We start from the raw sequence: 22,684 nt of genomic DNA, 5'->3' as shown, positions 1-22,684 counted from the left end.
ATAGAACATTGGAATGATAACAAATAATATCGATGATATATTAATTGGTATCTACTAATTTATGCATGAATAATAAAGTCAACCAGTTTCGAATACGACAATGGATTATAAAACAATTAAATATTAATTGAAATAAAACCCATAGAATAGTCCTTGTTTTGATCAAATACCTTCTAAATTGGTTTAACGGGCATGAATAAACAAATAAATCAATCGTTCTTAAGACTTACTGACAGGATTCAACGGTATTTTGAAAAGAAGCCCTTTCGTATCTCTATTAAAATCAGAAGACCCCAAGACGTTCATCTTGCTTCGAATCTTGCGAAATCACTAGACCAGATAAATGTCCAGACAGAAAAACACTTCAAAATAAAGATGTCGGGATTTTCGCTCCCAAATAAACTAGCTACAAGATGCTATTCCAACAACTGTATCTATGATGGTAAACACCTCAGAGTTATTTATTGTTTGTATTACCTTGCGACGATGTTTGTTTGACAATACTTTTGAGAGGATTTTTGAGCGATTTTGGCTTTTTTAAAATTATTTTTCTGTCATATAATCACTGAAAAAAAATCCACCATTGTAATTTGTACGTTTGAGATTGTATTGAAAAATAAGTGATATTTCGAATTTACTTTACACTTTTTTACTCCTATCCAGTGAACTCAGGCCAAAGAAGAATCATTTAAGAAGATTAGTGTGCTTGGTAGTGCGAAAGCCATTAATCATTATCACATTGTTTACATGCAAGTTACAAATCACTCAATCTCTATATTTACTGGGGGTATAATTTTCTTAGTTGAATTAAATAAAATATTTTCGTATTAATGGTTGCACTTTGTCGTTTTTTTTATTAGAGCCGACGCGACGCATCAAGGGGGATTATTATGGAGAACATAATATAGACTTGAACTGGCTTGAACACTCTTACATGATAATGCTCGGATTAGGGTACATAAAATGTTCGAAGTAAAACTATTTGGCTAATTTCATATATGTGTTTTTAGAGGCGTGATTTTCATACTTGCATATTTCGTATCTGTAAACCAAGTGCTTTGGTTGAATCGTCTAAGCAGTGGCTATTCGTGACTATTGAGTGTGATTAGCACTCTAGTACACCCAAAAGTCACGAGCCGCCACTGTTTCTAAATGTGACATTTTGGAATTATTAAAGACGCTTTGTGTTGCCTGTTGCCAAAATGGGGTATGTTATTTATTTATTGAATATCAACGGTATAAATATACCATAAACAATGATAACATGTCACAGTTAAAATCGTAGAAATATTTAAAAAAAAAAAAGAATTACGTGGCATATGTGGCATTTGATTGTGAAATGACATTAGAGAGTAAGTAAGTAAGTAAAAAAGAGATACAAGTACATAAGTTTCTATAGTGCAAATAAGGTAGAATTAGATTAAATTAATATTGATTGAAAAGATTTGATAGCATAGCCCTCTTGTACCTACCTTGCGTGCAGTTAAATAGATCTGCCACATCTGCGTATCTATTACTAACTTCATGCAACCTAGGTACAAGCGAGTGTTTGGAATACTCAGTCCTGATATTGTTGCATTTAAACAAAATTTTAGAACGAGTAGCTCTCGTGGGTATATGAAACTCAATGGGGTTAATTAAATCAGGACTGTCTATACTACCATTTACAATTTTGAACATAAATTTTAAGTCGGATATAGTTCTTCGATCTGAGAGTTTTAATAAATTTAGATTTTTCATCAAGTAATTATAGTTTATATTTTCAATGGGAATACCGAGTTTAAAGTTAATGTGTCTTAGGAATTTATGTTGAATTTTTTCGATTGAATCTGAATGTAATTTGTAGTGGGGGGATAATAGTTAAATAATAATAATAGATAATAGTTATAATTATAATGGGGCGAATTTGTGTTTTGTAGATGAGCAGATTGTTTTAAATTGGAGTTGAAGGTTTAAGTTGAAATGTAGTAGGGGAAGTAAAGCGTTAGAAATTTTCTACCTTTCTTAAACGTGTCTTTTTTATGTATATCATAGAGCTACAATTAGAGGCAGTGCTGCGTACTAATATCTCATCGAAACTTGTTCAAATATAAGAACGTGATAAATTGTGCGTGTAAACTGGCTTAGGTAGTAGAGGTAAAAAAGCGAAACTATTTTTTCACTTCACGTCCCAACTAAATATAATACGTCAACGGTGGTAATTTTTTTGTTGTTGAAAAAATGAATAAAACAGACCAAGGGCGATAAAACAAACCGCTGAAGAAAAAAATGGTGTAATTTTGAATATATTAGAAAAATATACAAAAAGAGGAGAAGTTAGAGAGAAACCACAAACGTACTTCAATAACCTTGTTACGGAATCCTCGTAATTAATCATTCAAGTCTCCATCAACATCCTCAGATAGCATAAAAGTTTCGTCTTTAAATTCTCAAGTAGCTGGAATTTCCGTAGACCCCCATCACAAATTTTACACAAAGCAGAACATTTCACACAGGAGTGTTAGTTATTTAAGTAGATCAGTTTCCTTTGCAGGAACAAGATATCAACTTCAGGATGGCCTCAGGAGCAGGGTCAACAGTTGTCTTTACCCACAATGGCACAGCTGTATTTCTAGCCACAAGTTCTACATTAACGGACGATATTGAACATTATTTTAGTTATGAAAATGACATTAGACTCTATCCACACTTAATTTAATAAACAATAACTGGTTTGACTCCCCTGAATTGGTCTCATTAATAAATTACCATGTACCTAGTAGACCGACTCGACTCAAAACACCTTTCCACTGTGACAATACTATGACGAACGCAGAACAAAACTCAACCATAAATCGCTTGCATATTTTAGGCAATGAATATGCTAATATTGATCACGCTGCCGGTAATCTGTCTTCATACAAAAGATGCGTTAAACTAAATTTGTTTGCTAGTACCACGTAAATACATCATGTAAACATAATATGCCTACCAGTACTTCTAAAACTATTAATGCACTTGAAATCATAAGTACTTGTAAAATTTATCATATCGGTTAACATAATCCAGGATTTATTACTTTTTATCTTTAAATCATTGTCGGTACCTTGAGATAGGTATCTTATTGGTACATTTTATTGTTTTATTTCAATCTTTAAATTTTTATTTTTATTTTTACTTTTTCCTAATAAATTATGGTTTGTACTTTAATACTTTATATTTTAAACTATTCACTTTACAATTTACTTTTATACATTATAGTTTTTATACACTACTTATTACCTTACTTTTTACCTATTTTCTTAAATTTTACTTACATTTATACTGTTATTCTTCATGTTGTTGTACTATTATAAGTGTGTCAATTATGTTAATGGCACGTGTTGTGCCGTATATGTGTAAATAAATAAATAAATAAATAAATAAATTTAACGTAACTCATTGTAAAGCAGCGATGAACAACACGCGGGCCGTGAGCCGATTTTGTGAGGCCCACGAGCCTTTTGTACGGTTAACTCAACACCTCCTAGATCGCGTGAACTAGGAGTTTTTTGGTTCACTTGGCTAAATAAATATCAAAAAAAAATTGGGAAAAAATGTGTTTTGTTTTGTAAAAGGGTTTAGCGAAAAACTTCATTCTCAAAATAATAATCGTATTTTTACACAATATTCTTAAAAAGAAAAGAAATTAGCTGTAGAATTTTGTTTATCTCTCTAGCGTAGCGCTTTTTAGTTGCATTTCAAAGGTCTCCGTTTAATAATTTTTCTTCACTAAATTTTGTTTAACTTATCAACAATAACAATAAAAATCAACAGCATTTAGGTACTGATTTGACCTTGAACCTAGCAAAATGTTTAAATGTGGTGCTTTATTTGAGAGCTCTTTGATCGATATTTTGAATTGGTTCCGTTATATAAGGGTACACAAGATTACAATTATGTTTCTGAACACATGTAACAAACAGAAGAGAGTTTGATATTTATTATTAGCTAGCGTTGGGATTTCGGGGTGCTATGATAAAATACTTAAATTATTCAAAATCTGTATTACAAAATACGAAAGGGTTTCGCGACAAAGTGTCTCTCTGTATTGAATCAGGCGCGCAAATTCGCAAGTATGTTTTTGTAATACGTCCTTTGTATTTCAGAATGATGAAAATCAACAGCATTTGGCCTTAAAAACGTCACATTTTTGCCTGCGGCGCTTTTTTTTGCATTCCATGTTGTTTAATTTTGTAAATGATAAGTTCTTAATAATTCTGGATACAGTCGCCATCTATGGATTGTTTGAATAATTGATTATTAGAAATGGTGTGAATCTGCACTAACGTTCTAGAGCTCTAACCCTGTCGATAAACAGTTGCTTCTTTTTCATTGTGTATTTCCGAATCTGTCAATGGTTTAGTATTTTAACCTACAAAGGGACTGTTACCAGTCAAAAAGTGTTCTTTCCTTCAGAAATTTATTACAGTAAACAGTGTTTATTTGTACAAGGGTCGGGCCTGTTATCAATAAATTGTTATTGTCAACGTTGATATTATAAAAAGCATGTTTTGTTATTCAAAATAAAAAAGTTAAAATACGCTACAAGTGTTTCCAGTAAAGTCCATAAACCAAAAAAATATACACATGTTTTATTTAAAAATTACGGTTTTAAAAAATATAAATAGGTTTGCGACTGTTGACGCAACTCTTTGCATCTCCCTTTAACATATGTTCCTGCATTCTTCCACCCTATTACCTGTCCCTGTCTGAGAGTATGGAGTACATACCTACTTCAGTGACATTACAACAATTTATGGTACAAACCAATCTTTTAAGAAGCCTATGCAGTGAATATCCGAAGTGTTCCTCAGTGCAAATCGAGTCTTACGACAGCTTGTGCATTGATTACCACCCGCAGTCTCTCTGAAGGCCATACTATCGATTCGAAACAACGTATACCAAATGCACGAGTGAATCAGAATCCCTTTCCAATTCCAACTGTTAACAACAGCTCCCCCAATAATTTATGAATAAATCCACAAGTTTATTCGCAGACAATATTTGGGACTCCAGCGACACCACCGACTTGAAAGATAACCATGTCCAGTTGTATGTAACCTTCACCCTGAGGCCTGCGAGCGAATTGTAAAAGAATAAATTGGACCTCTTGGTAAAAAGGTTGATCATCACTGTTCTAAAGTAAAACAGATACATAACAAGATAAGTTCTCTCGTGAAGCTGTGAGGAAACTAAAAGTTTCAGTTTGTATGTCCCCAAGTTTCAAAGATTGAAACCGAGGTATTCCATTTAACCTTTGTGTGACTGAAGACATAAATGAACGTTCATTTTACAAACATTTTTTTTCTCCATTATGGCTCGTATGGGATTCCACACAATATATATATCCAGTGTACAGTGACACAACAAATACATGAATTATTTATTGTCAATTGGCGCCTTCATACATATGTCCATCGGTGATGTCCTTGCCAAACAGCATTAAGAAACAGAATTTTCTCAATTACGTATACTTACGAGTCAACGAAACCATTCATTCTTATGAAGTCTACATCGACAATGAACGGGAATTCCGCTCGTGTGCGCGTTAGTTTCGTGTTCATACATCGTGTTAGAGCAAGCTCCATTAAAATGCCTGTAGAATGGACTCAGCAAGCTTACATTGCGTGTGTGCAATTGATGGCTATCGGACGGATCGCTCTCCTTTGCACAGAGTAGGTTTATGAAGTATTTTGGAACCCCAGCCCAAAGAGGGCTGATAAATTCTAATGTTGGAAATATTTAAAATTATTACTATTAAATTAGAATTTCTTTTGTAAGCATTTTTTTTTATCCAAGCTTAGCCGCGTAGCAAGCCCAGTTCCTAGTAAAACGTATCGTCTTCAGGCGAAGCTTAATGCTAAATCTGTATTTTGATTAATCTTTATAACGAATTGGTGTACATTATGAATACCAAAAAATATTATTTAGATAAATTGAAGGTTTTTCTATCGCTTCGCTTGAGCAGAATAATAAAAAATAAAATACTTAGTAAAAAATAAAAAAGGAAACTACTAACAAAAATATTTTTTCAATAGAAATTTATGAACGCGTAAAGGAAACAACTTTAAAAAATTACAGTATTATAGCTTAGATTATCTGTGACAGTTTCACTTGATTAACTATTTTTCTTTCTAAAAAAATTATTTACAAAATAAATAGAAACCAGTTTTGTGCTTGAAATCGAACGTTTTTAGACTCCGTTTGTCAAGCAAATTTAATGCTTATTACCTACAATATAAGGCATACCAAGAATATACACATTTTTGGCTTGTAGCTTCCTTTTAATACGGATTTGTACCATCCCTTTAAATATTTCGTAAAAAAAACCCAGTTCTGACCCATCATCAAATCAACACTTTGTATCTTCCACAGATCGTATCGTTGTTCAACAAACTAGCTGGAAGTTGTCCTATATACAAGTATAATCTCAGCGATGGCTGACAACCCGACGCCTGAGTTATTTCCCCATAAATATATTCAGCGGCAGCATTCATCACATTGTTCAACACCCTTAAAAGAGAAAAGAATACTCGGGTAATTTTTCTTACCCTTTATTATGGCGATCGCAAAGCAGTTTTTGCAGCGGCAAAATGGAGAAATAAACCAACCTTTTTTTCTAGTGGCGTTGTGTGATGTTTTCAGTTCATCTTCGGTAATTTTTCTATATTTCTGTAGAAAAAAATTGTTGAATAGCTTTTAAAATAAAGAATTGTAACAATATTTTTACGTATACGTATACTGAGTATTATCTGTGGTAAAGTGGAATAACTTTGAAAGAAGATTCGATAATCTTATCAAATTCCGCTCCACGCTTAATAAGCAAAAATATATAAATAGAACTTGCTTTTAACTAAATTACTTTCAGAAATAACTATTATAACTAACTTATAACCGGAGATAAGGATACAACAATAATTTTTGATTTAAGTTAAAATTATTGAAGTGTAGAAATATATTGTTTCAACTTCAATTACATTGTTTGTTTGGAAACAGATTATTATGCAGATGTTCGACATTGCTACTTTGAAGACCTGGCATATTTATCGCGTAAGTTCTTCCTTACATCACCGATTTTTGGTAAATAAATTTGAAAAATAAACAATGGAAAGGCTATTTTTTCAATTTTTTTCATTCTAGATAAAAGAATATTACATTTTCACTTATTTAACTAGAAATAACTAATACATTGCACATAAATACATTACATAACGATATTATTCATTTTCATTGATTTGTTGATTGAGCATGAAAGTGAACTTTTTTTTTTAAATGTACTTTTTACACTTTTAATTTTGTCTGGGAGGCAATTATATATGCTGTTCCCCTGGAAACCAATGGATTGCTTGCCATAATGACTATGTATGGTGTTTAAATGTATTTTATCGTGTTGCCATGTAAAGTGTGTGTGTACGTTTTAATGAGTTCTGTATTTGTATAAATGAGTTTATTATTTATTTTGTTTATAAGGAGACATGTATTATATTCATATCATTTTCTTAATGTTAATAGTTTTGTTTCCATATATATATTTTTTGTGGAATTGAAGTGAAATAGTTTTTGATTACTTTGTTTTGTGTTACCTGTAGTTCATTAATACAGGGTTTTCCAATAAGAGGTATTACTTTGATATTCAATCGTAAAGATTAGTGGTTATGTTGCTTGTGTGGAACGTAGCGCTCTCGTTGAAAGTAAACGTTGTCCAGATCAATACCATCTGATTCCGGTAGCAAAAAAATCATTAATCATCTCTCGATAGCGCAAACCATTCACCGTAACTGTTGCGCCAGCCTCATTTTCGAAAAAGTAAGGACCAATGACTCCGCCGGACCATAAACCGCACCAAGCAGTCAGACGTTGAGTATAGAGAGGCTTTTCAACAATAACTCTTGCGACACCAGATGCGAAAATTTTGTTTTTTGACGAAGCCACCAAGGTGGAAATGGGCCTCATCACTCAAGATGATTTGCATTTGATTCACTCAAGTTAATTTTAATAATTTCAATGCGTTGTTGAAGCGTTTATCGTTCCATTTTTATTAATGGCGTAGTTTCTACTTGTCAAATGTCAAAAAATGACAGCTTCCAAAGTAACATCTACCGAAATAACGGGCTATTCAAAATAACACCTCTTATTGGGTATATGTTTCATATGCGTTTCCCAGATTTCAACCAAGTAGTTTAAATGTGAATGTACGAGGCTGTAATCACTGTAAGGTGATTTTATCTTTAATATCTTGATATTTCTCCTGTATATTCAATTTTCAAGAGTACATGAGGAGGAATGATTTTACAGGTTGAGCTCCTATTTTTTTAACATTCATAGTTATTTTTTTTATTCATATTTATTAATATGTTTAAAAAATTAACTAGTATAAACTTACCCCACCTAACTTATTCAGTGTACTTTTCTTCACTTTCTGTGACTTTACATCACTTTTCAAAAGTATTCTTATTCGTCCGGTTAACTAATCTACAATCCGATATTATTCCCAAAGATCCCTTATTTCTATGCCTTATTCCAAATACTCTTTTACTCAAAGGAATACCATTTCAAAAGGAATCTTTTACCTAATTATTTCTAACTAATTCATTAATAGGACTTACAGGTAATCTGATTAATTACTTTAGTGAATAAACTGAAGTTTAAACATTCTATTTCCCATTTCAAGATAAGAATAATGTTATTATTATTAAAAGAACTTCAAAGACGTTGAAGTTTAAAACAGCTTAAAGATTTTAAACAAGAATTCAACTTTGTTTTCGTCGTAAGATCTACAAAGGATGGTTCAAATGACTTTAGTCGTCTGCGTGTATTATTTTTGTCTCTCTTTATTAGTTTTCTCAACATGTGTTATACTATGTAATGATAGGTAGCAAAATTATTAGAGTTGACCCAAACAACTAAAATTGTGTACTTTGATGCTTTCCAAACATCACCGATAAACAGCTTTTTGTCTTTTTCAAGCCTAGTTATTGTTTATAGTGATAACGAATTATGATAAACAAGACAAAATCACATATTAAACATCCCTCAATGCAACACTGCAATTAATTATTTTTTTAACTCAGCACAACACACAGCTTGAAACCAAAAATACATATTATTATTTTTTAATGATAAACTAATGTTTATAAGACAAGGTTTTTTATGCAAAGCACAAAGGATAACAAAATATTATAAGCAATAATTAGTCGCCTGAAATATCCATACAAATTGAAAATATCTCCCGAGTAAAAATAAATACCGCTGACGGGAATTGAACCCGCACCTTCTTATGTCCGGTTAGTTGTTCTCGACCACTGAGCTACTTCGTCTTATTCCCAACCCGCCAAATAAGTCGACTGAGTTAATTAAACCGAGTTGCCGAATCGAAAACTGATTACCCGGAAATCTCTATCGCTCGAGTGAGTAAAACAAAAATAAAATTAAACTCACTTAAGACGCACAGAGAGGCCCACAATCAATCGGTGTATTTCCTTAGTATCTTTGAAGGTGTCAAAAGAACTTACTTGGGATGTTGGCTGTCATCTGTCAACCTCCCATGTTCAGTTAATTATTATACTCTTTGTAAATCTTGTAAATATAAACATCTCCAAATTGTAATACGCATCTACAAATAATAATAATAATCTCCCTTAACGTTCTAGGCAGTTTTTTATTTGGATTATGATTCCAAATATAACGTAGATTTAAAGGCCAATTATTATTGTACATTCAACTTTGCATTATTATCAGTTACAACACGAGCGAGAATAATTTGCACAAAGTTTATAACTTACTTAATCTAGTTATATGATTACATGGAAGTTAGGATTTATTAGGTTATAGAACATTTAGGATTAAACACAACGATGTAGTTTATAATTTATTATTATTAAGTTAACTACATACATATAGCCATACAATTAGAGACGCTATTACGTACTAATCCAGGGTTTTCCAATAAGAGGTGTCATTTTGAATAGCCCGCTATTTCGGTAGATGTTACTTTGGAAGCTGTCATTTTTTGACATTTGACAAGTAGAAACTACGCCTTTAATAAAAATGTAACGACATACGCTTCAACAACGCATTGAAATTTTTAAAATTCACTTGAGTGAATCAAATGCAAATCATCTTGAGTGATGAGGCCCATTTCCACCTCGGTGGCTTCGACAACAAACAAAATTGTCGCATCTGGAGCTCGGAAAACCCAAGATTTATTGTTGAAAAGCCTTTCTATCTTCAACGTGTGACTGCTTGGTGCGGTTTATGGTCCGGCGGAGTCATTGGATCTTACTTTTTCTAAAATGAGGCTGGAGCAACAGTTACGGTGAATGGATTGCGCTATTGAGAGATGATTAATGATTTTTTGTGGCTGGAATTGGATGGTATTGATTTGGACAACGTTTACTTTTAACAAGACGGCGCTACGTGCCACACAAGCAATGAAACCGTTGATCTTTTACAATTGAATATCTAAATAACACCTCTTATTGGAAAACCCTGTATATTGTCGATACATGTTCCACCATTAGATCGCGATAAGCGGTGTGCGTAGATCGGATTCAATAATAATTTCAGTTAGAGCGTTGAGAGCGTTGGAGGTCACTAAACTTGGAGATAAAAAACTGGGACCTAATTTTTCGCTTCATGTCTCATCTAAATGTAATAAATACATCACTGACTACATCGTGAATTATTTATATTTTAGCAATCTGTTTTCACGAACATTTTTTTTTGAAAATTCACCTTATTTGACCACCTACGTAATGTCATTCTGAAAGTAAAAACTTATATTTAAAATATTTATAAGCAATAATTAGTTCCCCTAATATCAATACAAATTGAAAATATATCCCGAGTAAAAATAAATGCCGCTGACGGGAATTGAACCCGCACCTTCTGATGTCCGGTCAGGTGCTCTGAACTACTGAGCTATTTCGGATTCTTTCCAATCCGCCAAATAATTCAATATGTACCTACTAGTACCTCAATCAACAATTACTGCTTATTCTATTTTTTTCACCTGTAAACAACCAACTTTATTTTTGTAGGAAAGGCTTTGTTAGTGCTAAATTTCCTACTAGATGGCGTCGAGATATATTATATCTACATTTGTTGGTGAAATATTTTGACTTGTCAAATATTATTATTTTTTTAATGATAAACTGATGTTTAAACTTTATTTTATCATTAAAATAAAGTTCAAAATTACCACTTGTTTTTCATGTTTATTTCGGTTTTTCAAACAGGCATATAACTTAAACGATTTAAAATATATGTATGTATTGGTTCTCGTTCCACAAATCTGAAAATATCGTCAGAGAGAGACCACCATACAGAATCAAAAAGCTCTCTGAAGTTGCTTTAGCCATGTTACCAAAAGTGGCCAAGTTTTGAATATTTACTAAACCTAATAGCATCCCTAGAGCCTCTGATATTGTGCAATGTATTTTTCTTAAGGCGATGCACTACGTCGTGTAATATTTTGAATCGAGCCGCTATCAATAACACACCTAACGTAGATGGCGATAAGGCTTAAATTCCCGTTTCACACCATCCACCTGTTTTGATTTATGCAAGAAAAAAGCGTGGCCAAAAATTGCCTTTTCTTTTATTTTGTGGATGTTCAGGCACAAATATTTAAAGTTTTTCGATCATTTTATAAATAACTTAATTTGCCATATTATACAATAAAACCATAACCGAAAATGGGTTCGTAAGTAGGAGATTTTGAACTTTAAAGCAGTTTTCATAGGCCTATACATTTTTTTCTGGGCTTTTAAAAAGACTTTTCTAAAAAATACTCGATGATTTCAAGGGCCAGGATGTATTCTACTCGCAGTATTTAATTAAAGCATCTGAAACATTTCTAGGCGACCAAATTTTCAAACCAAAAACACATGATTTTAAATTAATACGTAGTGCATCGTCTTAAGTGTTCTGTAAAAATGCTGATATTTCCGCAATACATTCGATTTCAGATATATTCGCTTTTTTTAACGTATTTCAAAAAAAAATTGTTTTTGAAAGCAATTAAAAATATTCCAATTTTGAAATATGAATAGTTAATATTTCTTAAATGGCTTAACGATGATTTTTTCTTGTAAACTGTATTTACCACTTTATTAAAACACTTTATCATACAGTAACTAATCACTCCACTTTTTATCGTTTTATTTAAAAATAATTGTTTTAATAAATGGCAAAGCATGACTAGGTGAATTGCTTTGCGGTTTTCTGTTTTAAATAATTATTTGAAATCAAACCGGAGCGTCTGTTGTAAACGTTTAAATGCAAAAAGAATGCTTTGTGTTCTCTCTTTCTACATCTGTTTATATAATATGTCTCTCATAATAAAAAGTTTATGAAAGTTTTGAAATTTCAAGAATGAGTAACCGAATTTTTTGTAAACCAATTTTCGTAAGTAAATAAGTGTTCTGGATTATTATTTCTTTCTCGCATAACTTATGCATATAAATAAAGTATCAATACTAATTTAATACAACCTTTTTTATCGGAAAGACCTTTTATGCTGGGCAACCTTCTTCTAAATCAATTTACGATTTTTACATAGCATTTATAATAAATTCTCGATAATACGTGAAATATTAGCCAAAAACTATTCAAGAGGTTCATATAAAAAACTGTATTATGTAAATACTGGGATGTTAAAAGGTATAAAAACCAGCTAAAATGGGTGGCATTATTAGAAATATGAAATAAAAAGTAAGAATTTTCTTCGAAAATTAGACTAGTAATACTTTATAACCATTACAAATCAGAGGTTATAGCGATAACTTTAAAATACCGAATCGATAGGCATAACTACCAATGATTTTATATCGATTTCCCGAGCACGGTCGCGCTGTTGATACCCAAACCGATGTTGATAACGCAATAAATCGGAATTCGGTATACGCTGTCAGCATTAGCTCATCTCTTTATGAAATGAGATTCCTTAACATTGACAATGTAATATTGAAATAAAATAAGAAAATACACAGATTTAGGAAATGAGATTAAGAATTTGGCATTCTCAGACTGTGAAAATATTACCATTTGTTATTTCGGCTGCTGGCATTATACCTAGCTCTCTCATTCAAAATTTAGGCGTATTAGATCTGTCAAAGATTTGTCAGTCATTTTAAAGACATGTAGGATTACGAAATACTTTTTTAAATATTTATGTTGAGGGATCAGTAGGATTTATAGGTCCTGTTAGAAGTTCTATCGAGCCGAACCCTCTGATATGAAAATATCTGGAGTCGGTGAATTATTTTCCCATTTGATCTCTGGTGATTTGACGTGTTGTTCTTGTATTGTTTTGTATTTATTATGCTTATATAATGCATTTGCATAATGTGGATTAACTAGATGATCATTTGTGGAAAAGTGTGTGGAAGGGTTTAGTTTTTCCTGTGGGGAAGATATAACCCGGACATAAAGTTGAAAAAAAAATTAATATACATTGGCAGTCCACATGTACTATTTATACTAAAAAGAGAGTAATAACTAACAAACTTTTGTTTTTCGATGTTGGAACGGAATCAATTGATTGCGTGTTAGATGAATTAAATGATTCTATCGATCTTGTATAAGTTTTCGTTCAGTTCTAAGAGCTTAGTTAATTCACCCCAATTCATTGATAAGTCTGACCGTGCTCGCAAATCTATCTGACCGTAGATGATGGATTTTGTCAATTTCGTATTTACATGGGTCTTTATCGATTGTCCGTGCTAGATTTCCAAATATACAAACATGTTTGTTTGTTGGAAACAGCAACAAGCTTTGATCGTTGAATGCTGGCGTCATGAAATTTGCACAAATCTTTCTCTATGTGGAAGCTTTAGGTCAGCAAAACTATTTTTAGTTAATAATGTCATTCTAATATAGAGCTATGGATCTTCGAAACATTAACTAAGCGGACAAACAAAATGAGATGAGTAAGTTAGTATTTATGTTTTTCAATGTAATACGAGACAGTTAAACGAGAAACAGGGATCGCCTACAGATGAGATGGACTAAAATTCTGTTAGTTTTGGATTGGTGAGAGAAGCCAAGAGTTGTAATAACTCCAGTTGTTTGAGGAGGTTCAATTATAGGCCTATACTATACTTTGTGCTAGTTATTTGCTTTGTAGGTATATATATATATATATATATATATATATATATAATATGCTCACTTTTATTTTATTTTATTTCTTAATGTTTTTCTTACTTCAAGCTACTGCTGCCCTCTGTTAGTGTAAGACTTAAGCTTTTAAGGTTTTGAACTTGACTAAATCAGGTCAATTTTTAGTTGATGATAAGGTAGATTTCTACTCAAGGCTCATAAGATAAAATCACATTGTCTTTATTTGAAAATATATCAACAAAATAGAAAATCTTTCTTCTTCCATTACCGACCGCCGCGCCGGTTCCTTCAGAACGAACAGGAAGAATCTGACCTTTTTTAGTGTAGACTTTTAAATGTCGAGTGATTGTTCCATTGTAAAACAAAACTCAATTTCAAAATTATTTTTTTATTGAAGAGATCTGAAAACTTATTGTGTTTCTTACAGTACCTTATTATGTTTTTTTTAAATTTATATAAGTGATTACCGCACAAGAGTCCTAACTGCTCCCAACCGTTTGGAACCAGTGAGACTATTAATTCCTAAATTGGTATGTTGTGAGCGGATGTAGTGGGGAGGGGAAGGAGATGGGCAAGAGAAAGGTTGGAGAGTACTATTCAGATATGGTCACCAAACAGGGCTAAAGCCATTTCAAGCAACGTTTCCACTCTGAATGGTGGTCTCTCACCAGGGCGATACTGAGAGTATCTTCCACTCTTGAAATACTAATACTAATACTAAATCCTTCTTGTACAAGGTTCTGATGGTTTTTATTTTACTTTTTATGTCTACAAGAGTCAATCCTGCAGCGCGAAAATAATATTATATTATTCGCATGTAAAAAAAAAAATTGATCCCAAAGACAGGCATCGCCTTTGTAGAGGACAATAAATCTGAGAATTATATCAATAGACAACTACAAAAAAAATTTCACACAGATGCCACGTTTTCTTTCGCCAAAGGACGCAAGGAACTAAAAATCGCTAACGAGTGTAAACGCGTGTTCACACGTGTCGATTTGGTGTCAAACTCGAACAATGACTCATACTTGAACAACAGAAGCAGACGAAATTTTAACTTTAATTGCTTTACTAAAAAGTCGATCAACTTTGTTAATGGGGTGTTTACGGGTGTTTGTTTTCAAGTTTCATTCAACTGAGAGTTGATCAGCTGAAATCGAAACGTCTGAACCTCCATTTGGTTCCTAATTGCAATCTTGTTCGAAGAGATACCATTGATTAGTTTGCCAAGTTTATCTATGAAACAATTAACGACTCAAGTTTTAGCTACTTGTAGTCCTCTTTTGTGTTTACCTTCGGGTGATAATACTATCCCTTTAGAGAAATTCAAGTTTCTCTTGTTCCTTGTTAGGGTTTCAAGTTTCCCTGTTTATTTTACACGTAGTTACGACAAAGAGTAATACCTTCTTGGTAAGAAGAAATTAAAAATTATATTGGTTTATTTACAGTAGATAAACTTGCTATTTATGTGATAGTGTTGACAAAATGTAGACATTTTGTTTCATTAGTGCCCACATAAAAAAAGATGAGATAAATTTCTTATGTATGTGTGGTTTACAAAGCGTTGTGAGAACACACTATATTTCGTTTTCATAGACAGCAAATTTGAATTCTATTTTTAAAGCCTGAACGTAAGAGAAAATCAGAAAATGACCAGATAATAAGGAACAAACGCTAATTTCAATAGAATTTTCTTTCATTTTGGAGGAAAGGGAACTTGTAGGAATTTGAATCTCTTTTGGATATTTTTTTTTTGGTTTTAGGCATTTCACCCTGAAAAGAGTGCTTTGTGAAACAGAACATATAAATTCTCAACTCTGCTCCACATCCAACTTCGAACCGATAAAAAAGTTTGCGATACAGATTTTCAAACACCGCACCGGTAATCAGGTGCGGTCATGGATGCATTTTTGCACTTTGGTTCAATATGATTACCATTAACATTGACATTAGTGACGGGATACTAACATTTAAACATTTATTTTTAATTTAAATTTAATTTCTAAAAGAAAGACAAACATTCCCGGGTTACGAATAACCTGACAATATTTGAAAATCTTCTACTATCACCACAGTAAGCGGAAAACGTTACTTGTGTTGTGATGGAGGACTTAGACAGCCGAGGAATTGAACACACTACGCCTGGGTGGGACCCAAACGCGATGTTAACTCGGCCACCGACCGGTAGTTTTGTATTGGAAATTTAAGCCTCGATCAGGCAATTTTTTGTATCACGAAACACGCCGAGTAAGTAATAATTGTAAAAATTGCTTTTGCAGGGCAAAAACAGTTTTTGTTGTTGCCATGTTTTCTGTCAGATACTTTCCACCTTATTCGTCTATATCTCCTACCCCTTCACTACATTCAGCTTCACGACCCACTTCAATTGTGGATGCCATAGCCCCGGTTCCGGGAGGTTGGGACTCTTGGGAAGTATTCACATGAAAAAAAAACGCGTCTTGCATACAATTATATCGAAAAAAAAAGTTTTAATTTCTTTTGCACTGAAGAAATAAATTGTAAACGCAACTTCTTTTATCAAATTAAAGCCCATTGTTTTAGCCTGGTAGACCTTTTACTAAGGAAGCTACCATATTACAACTAATATATAACTATTATACTACTATTACAGAAAGGGTTGAAAAATTGGTTAATTTCATTGTCAACATCCAAACATACGTTTCAGGGATGTGGAATTGATTTGTTTCTTTCATATTGCAACAAATTCGATTATATTTTTCCTCGTCTTTGGCTTTTTCTTCAAATATTCAAATACTGTAATATTTCCTAATTTGAAAACGTGTTCTTTGATAGCCTTTAAGCATTTTGCAAGTAACGATTACTTCTTCAACTTTAGAATCTGCTTTATTATACAGGGAGTCCGGGGGCGTATTTCCCTTTCCGTGTTCAATACGAGGCAGTACTAGAATTTTAAAAGGGTAGCGTAACAATCCCGTGCGTGTTTAAAGCAAGTACTGCCTCCAATTGAACATCGAAAAGGAAATACGCGTCCGAGGGTAAAGTGCACTAACTTTGGAAGATTCTACAAGATAAACTATGTTGTTTTTTTTATTTATTCGTTTTTAGGAGAAACAGACAATAATTGAATTTAATTATATGGTTAAATTATTAAATAAAAAAATTAAAATAGTTTTACACAGAAAAATTTTAAAATCTCATAAAAAGTGTACGTACTCCACTACTCAATAATCTCCACTACTAAAATATTAATCATGCATTTACCTATCGTGTCGTTTCCCCGTAGGGGTAGGCAGAGGCATAGGCAAATATTCTTCTTTCTACTTTTCACTCCTTTCTTCTATCATTTCCTCTACCATCTAAACGTCCCTTTTCATCATCCATCTAGATGGCGGCATTTTTTTTTTCTGAAGATTTTTCAATTCGTATGGGAGTTTCAGGCTAAAAAATAATAATATACAGGGTGTCCGGTGGTAAAGTGCTCTAACTTCAGAGGGTGATTCTAGTTGATTTTACAAGTAAAAAAGAAAAATAACTTTTTCTTAATTCCAATGTTTTAAGGTTGTTTTTAGGTTAAACAGTGGAATTGTTTGTACGGGAAAATAAATATTCTAATATGGAAAAATATTTTTGTGTGGGATAATAAAAAAGGTTATTTACTTTTTTTACTTCTAAAATCATGTAGAATCACCTCCCAAAGTTAACGCACTTTACCCCCGGACCCTAAATATTATATTATATTTATAATATTTTTATTTTATTTATTTTTATTTCTCTTTTTTAAATAGAGATACATATTTTCTTGTTACGAATAACCAATATTTGAAAATCTCGTACTATCATTATCTTAAGCGGAAAAAGTCAGGATGGAGGACTTACCCAGCCGAAGAATTGAACCAGATTCGATGTCCCTCAGCCACTGACAATGTATGAATGTGATTGAAGCAAAGAGTGTCTCAACACGTAGTTTTGTGGCGTTTCTTCCTCTTAAAGTGAATACCGTACAAGAGTAATCTGCTCCCAACGGTCAGTTATACAACACTGTACATTTATCTTTATTAAAATATCTACGATACGTTTCATTAATGCAATCGGAATTTGTAAAATAAAAGTTTTGAAAATATACGACAACCAGAAAAACATTACTTTTTGTTGTCCAGACCGCATACTTTAAGCATTTATCAAATTGCAACGACACAAAACTCGATTACCTTTTAAACCAAACTTAATTTCACTAATTAATTGTGTCTGATCAATTATGTATGCAGGCCCCATTTAAATTCCTTCGTTTCTCTGTAAACGAAAGAATGAAACATAACAGCTGACCCCGTAATATGATTATTATTTACCCAGTAAACTCGATAGCCCCGTTTGTTTTATTTGGGAAAATACCACTTCAATATGGCTAGGCCTCGAATTCCATAGATAATTGAAAAAGGAAGAAGGACGCTTGTCATTGGCGGGTGTTTGAATAAGTACCTACTTTCTACTTAAATGGGGGAAGGGGCGAAATTGTCTCTCATAGTAACAGTTGGGGTAATTAATAGCTATAAAGAACAGAGGCGGAATTATTCGCCAATATTTTCAGTTATTAATTCGTTGATAGATTTCTTTTGGAAAACAGAATAAATGTTCGCTAATATTTTTTTAATACCTATATGTGTTGTGTAATGCTTTCTGATATAAAAAAAATTTAAAAATAAACTAAACTGAATGAAAATTGAACGCTGAGCTCTGCTGATATCTATAATTTGTATTGCTTGAATTTTATGTTTTAATTCTATGGAGCGTTAAAATGTTTACTAAACTACTAGATAATAATAATAAATTGTTTAGGGCAACAATTTTTTTATAAATAGATTACACACCATTGACTCTTATTCTATGTTACCTGATGTTTTGCTCTATTGAATTATAAAACCATACAAATTAAACATTTTAGCGGTGCATATTTTAACGAGGTTAGTGCATAACACGTTCGAGTTTTTGTTTCTTATTCATTCCTTTCGTTAACTTTGTATATTATTTTTGTCTTTTATTTATAAAATCTTATAATGTTTCTTTTCTTTCTTCTTTCTTTTCTGCACTACGACGGTCAATATCTATCATGTATACTCTAAATGATATTTGCCTAAACTCAAACATTAACGTTTTTTCAGATTCACTACCCAAATTCAAACGTGGCATCATGTCAATAATATAAACTTCAATGCGCATACATACATACATACACTCAAACTCACACACACATTACAAACACACACACACACACACACACATCTGGTATAATACACACATCACTTGATAATTATGGAATAAACATACCACTTACCAGATATTACAAGGAAACATATTATAGGTGCCCAACATGAAATATCTAATTCCTTTATATTATTTCATCACTGTAAATCATGTACTGTTTGTTTTTATAATATAAAAAAATTACGAAAATGGCGCTTGTACTTTTAATTATAAACAATGAATAATACATCATATTATTTTTAGACTAAAATACGCTTTAACACAATGTTTTATCCATCCCAATTCATAGAAAAGTCGTCTTTTCAAATGGATTTGATATAAAAAATGACGTCTTATATTTTGGTACTGATTTTCATACAGCTAAAGATGGCGGACATTATTTGACATCTGTCATATATCATTGTTTAACGAAAATACATATATTGATGAAAAAGTATACAGTATATGATTATTACTGATTGTGAAACTGTATTACTGTTTGGTATTGTGAATTTCGCATGTGTTTCTGAAGATTTGTTGACGGCAACGACAATTTCAAATGACAGATGATTTCATATAATGATCTATGGTCGTGTTAAAGGTGTTGCTATTTTTTACGATTAAACTTCGTATTAAAATAATATTTCTTCTCTAATGGCAACTATCTGTTCGAAATCATGAGTATGAAAATAATTCTTGCGTAACAATGGCATTTTAAATGGGTCCCGATATAGTTTCAGCATGGGGATTGGTATGAAAAAAAAATTGTTGAATAGAGAAGATCGGGGTAGTACCTAAGTAATTTTAATATGTAAATTCCAAAACAGACATTTCTATATCAATTTTGAAAACTTATTGACAAGAGAAAGTTTTCAAAACTTTTCCGTGGGATTTTTTTTTTTTTTTTTTTTTTTATATTTACTCCACACAGGAGGCCCTGAAGAAAATAATTTCCCTCAGGGCCTATGTCATCTTTGGGGATGCTGTGTGGAGGGTCTTTTTGTGGAGAGGAAGGAGTGAACATGGGTCTTGAAGAGTCCCATGTTGTAGGAGGGAGTAAACACAGAGGCCGGCAGTTCGTTCCACAGCCGAGCTGTTGAACTTAAGAACGAATCGTAGAAGCGACCCGTTCTCATGTGACAAGTGTCAACTGTGTACAAATGTTGGGCGCGCGTTTGGCGTGTATCCCGACTACGCACCGGTGCCGAAGGGATCAATGACGCTAGTTCCTCAGAGCATCTTCCATTGTAATACCGATAGAACAAGGACAGCATACCTACCTGACGCCTGTGCTCTAAAGATTGCAGTCCGTTTGTTAAGATTGGGGAATCTATCAAACGGACCGCCCGTTTCTGCACAGAGTCAAGGGTTTTTTTCAGGTATTTAGGGGCTCCAGACCAGAGATGGCTGCCAAATTCGACCGTAGGGCGCACTTGCGATTTGTACAGGGTGAGCAGTTGTGTACTATTAAAGTATCTGCGGGCCCTGTACAGTACGCCCAGCTTCTGAGAGGCCAACTTTACTCTGGCTTCGATGGAGCCCCCGTACCTGAGCTGGTCACTTATAGTTACACCAAGCATATCAATGGAAGGCCTGTTCGGAAGATTGCTTCCGTTGAAGGAGACTAGATTATCATTTGGATCCCTTTTAGACGTAATCAGACAGGATTGGGTCTTTGAAACATTAAATTCGACGAGATTATTTTTACCCCAGGAGGAAATACTCTCGAGATAACCGTCCATTCTCTGCTTCAAAGCCCTCCGAGCCGTTGGAGTTTGTGTGCCCTTTGGGGGCTTATCAAACAAAAAGCTATCATGAACTGTACTGTCATCCGCGTAACAATGAATCGGTGCACATGTCAAAAGGTCATTGATGTGCAACAAAAACAAAGTCGGAGACAGAACCGATCCCTGTGGGACGCCAGCATTTATGGAGTGCGAGGAAGAGGTGAAACCGTCAGCAACCGCCTGAATCGACCTATCCCTTAAAAAGTTAGCAATCCACGTACACAGGGATGCGGGAAGTCCGTAAGAATGCAATTTGTTGACAAGTCCTCGGTGCCAGACCCGGTCAAAGGCCTTGGATATGTCTAGTGCGACCGTTTGGGTCTCACCGTGACGTTCCAGGCACCGCCCCCAAACATGCGTCACATACGCGAGAAGATCACCGCACGAGCGGTTCCGCCGGAATCCGTATTGACGGTCGTTGATAATTTTGTTCTTCTCGAGGTATGTGAGCAGTTTGTCGTTGATCACACGTTCCATCACTTTGGACAGAACTGATGTGATCGCTATGGGGCGGTAGTTGGCCGGGTTGGAGCGGTCACCTTTCTTGGGAATAGGGTGAATTACCGCTTTTTTCCAACCAGAGGGCACAGTGCCACACTTCAGGGACATTTTGAAGAGCTTTGTCAAAACCGGAACTATTTCCGCAGCACACCTCTGCAATACCAGGGCAGGTATTCCATCAGGTCCACTAGCTTTGTTAACATCGAGCCCCCGTATGACGTGGAGTACATCCCGATGCCGGATCCTCAGCTTTTTCATATAGAAGCCGCAGTGAGGAACCGACGGCGGAACAGCACCCCCGTCGTCGAGGGTCGAGTTTTCCGCAAACATTTTCCCTAATAAGTTAGCCTTTTCGGTGGCGGTGTTTGCTAGTGAGCCGTCAGGTCTGGTAAGAGGTGGCAAACTGGGTTTGCAAAAATTTCGACCTATTGAGCCCGCAAGCGACCAGAATGCTCTGCTGCCATGCGGGCAGGCAGCCAGCTTTTTGCTGGTCTGCAGGTCGTGTTCGAATTTTGACCTATTAATGATTCTCTTGCATTCCTTTGCCGATTTGTTGTATGCTAATCTGCTTTCGGGCGTTCGAGATGTGTTGTAGGCTCGGTAAGCCTAGGATGAAATGATGAAAAAAGTTTTTTTTTCGTATCGATTTTTTCTTACTACAATTTAGTATGTTAAAAGCACCATATCTTATAGTGACGTTGTGTGCTGAAAACAGTTGCGTTGAACATGAAATTCGTGACAGAAAAACTGTACAAATTTCATAACGCCAGTTCTCAAAGTAAGAGAATTTCCGTGTGTTCAGCAGACAAATTTCCTGCTTTGTTGATAAGATTATTAAATTTGAAATAAATTCAAAAAAGGGCACTTTATTCTTGGTTAGAGTAACCCCAACATCTTAATTTAGAATCAATAATTGAGAATCCAAAATACTAATTTCCGTTGTCATATATGTTGATATATTTTTTTCATTTTTAAATATGAACAGATTGTGTTAATTCATGCAAGCTACAAAATAGGTACCTACCTAAAAT

The sequence above is a fragment of the Hesperophylax consimilis genome, chromosome 25 (assembly GCF_061612785.1).
Source record: "Hesperophylax consimilis isolate HC1 chromosome 25, BYU_Hcon_1.0, whole genome shotgun sequence".
In the NCBI taxonomy this organism is placed as follows: domain Eukaryota; kingdom Metazoa; phylum Arthropoda; class Insecta; order Trichoptera; family Limnephilidae; genus Hesperophylax; species Hesperophylax consimilis.
The sequence above is the reverse complement of the archived record's forward strand: the minus strand, read 5'-3'. Positions refer to the sequence as shown.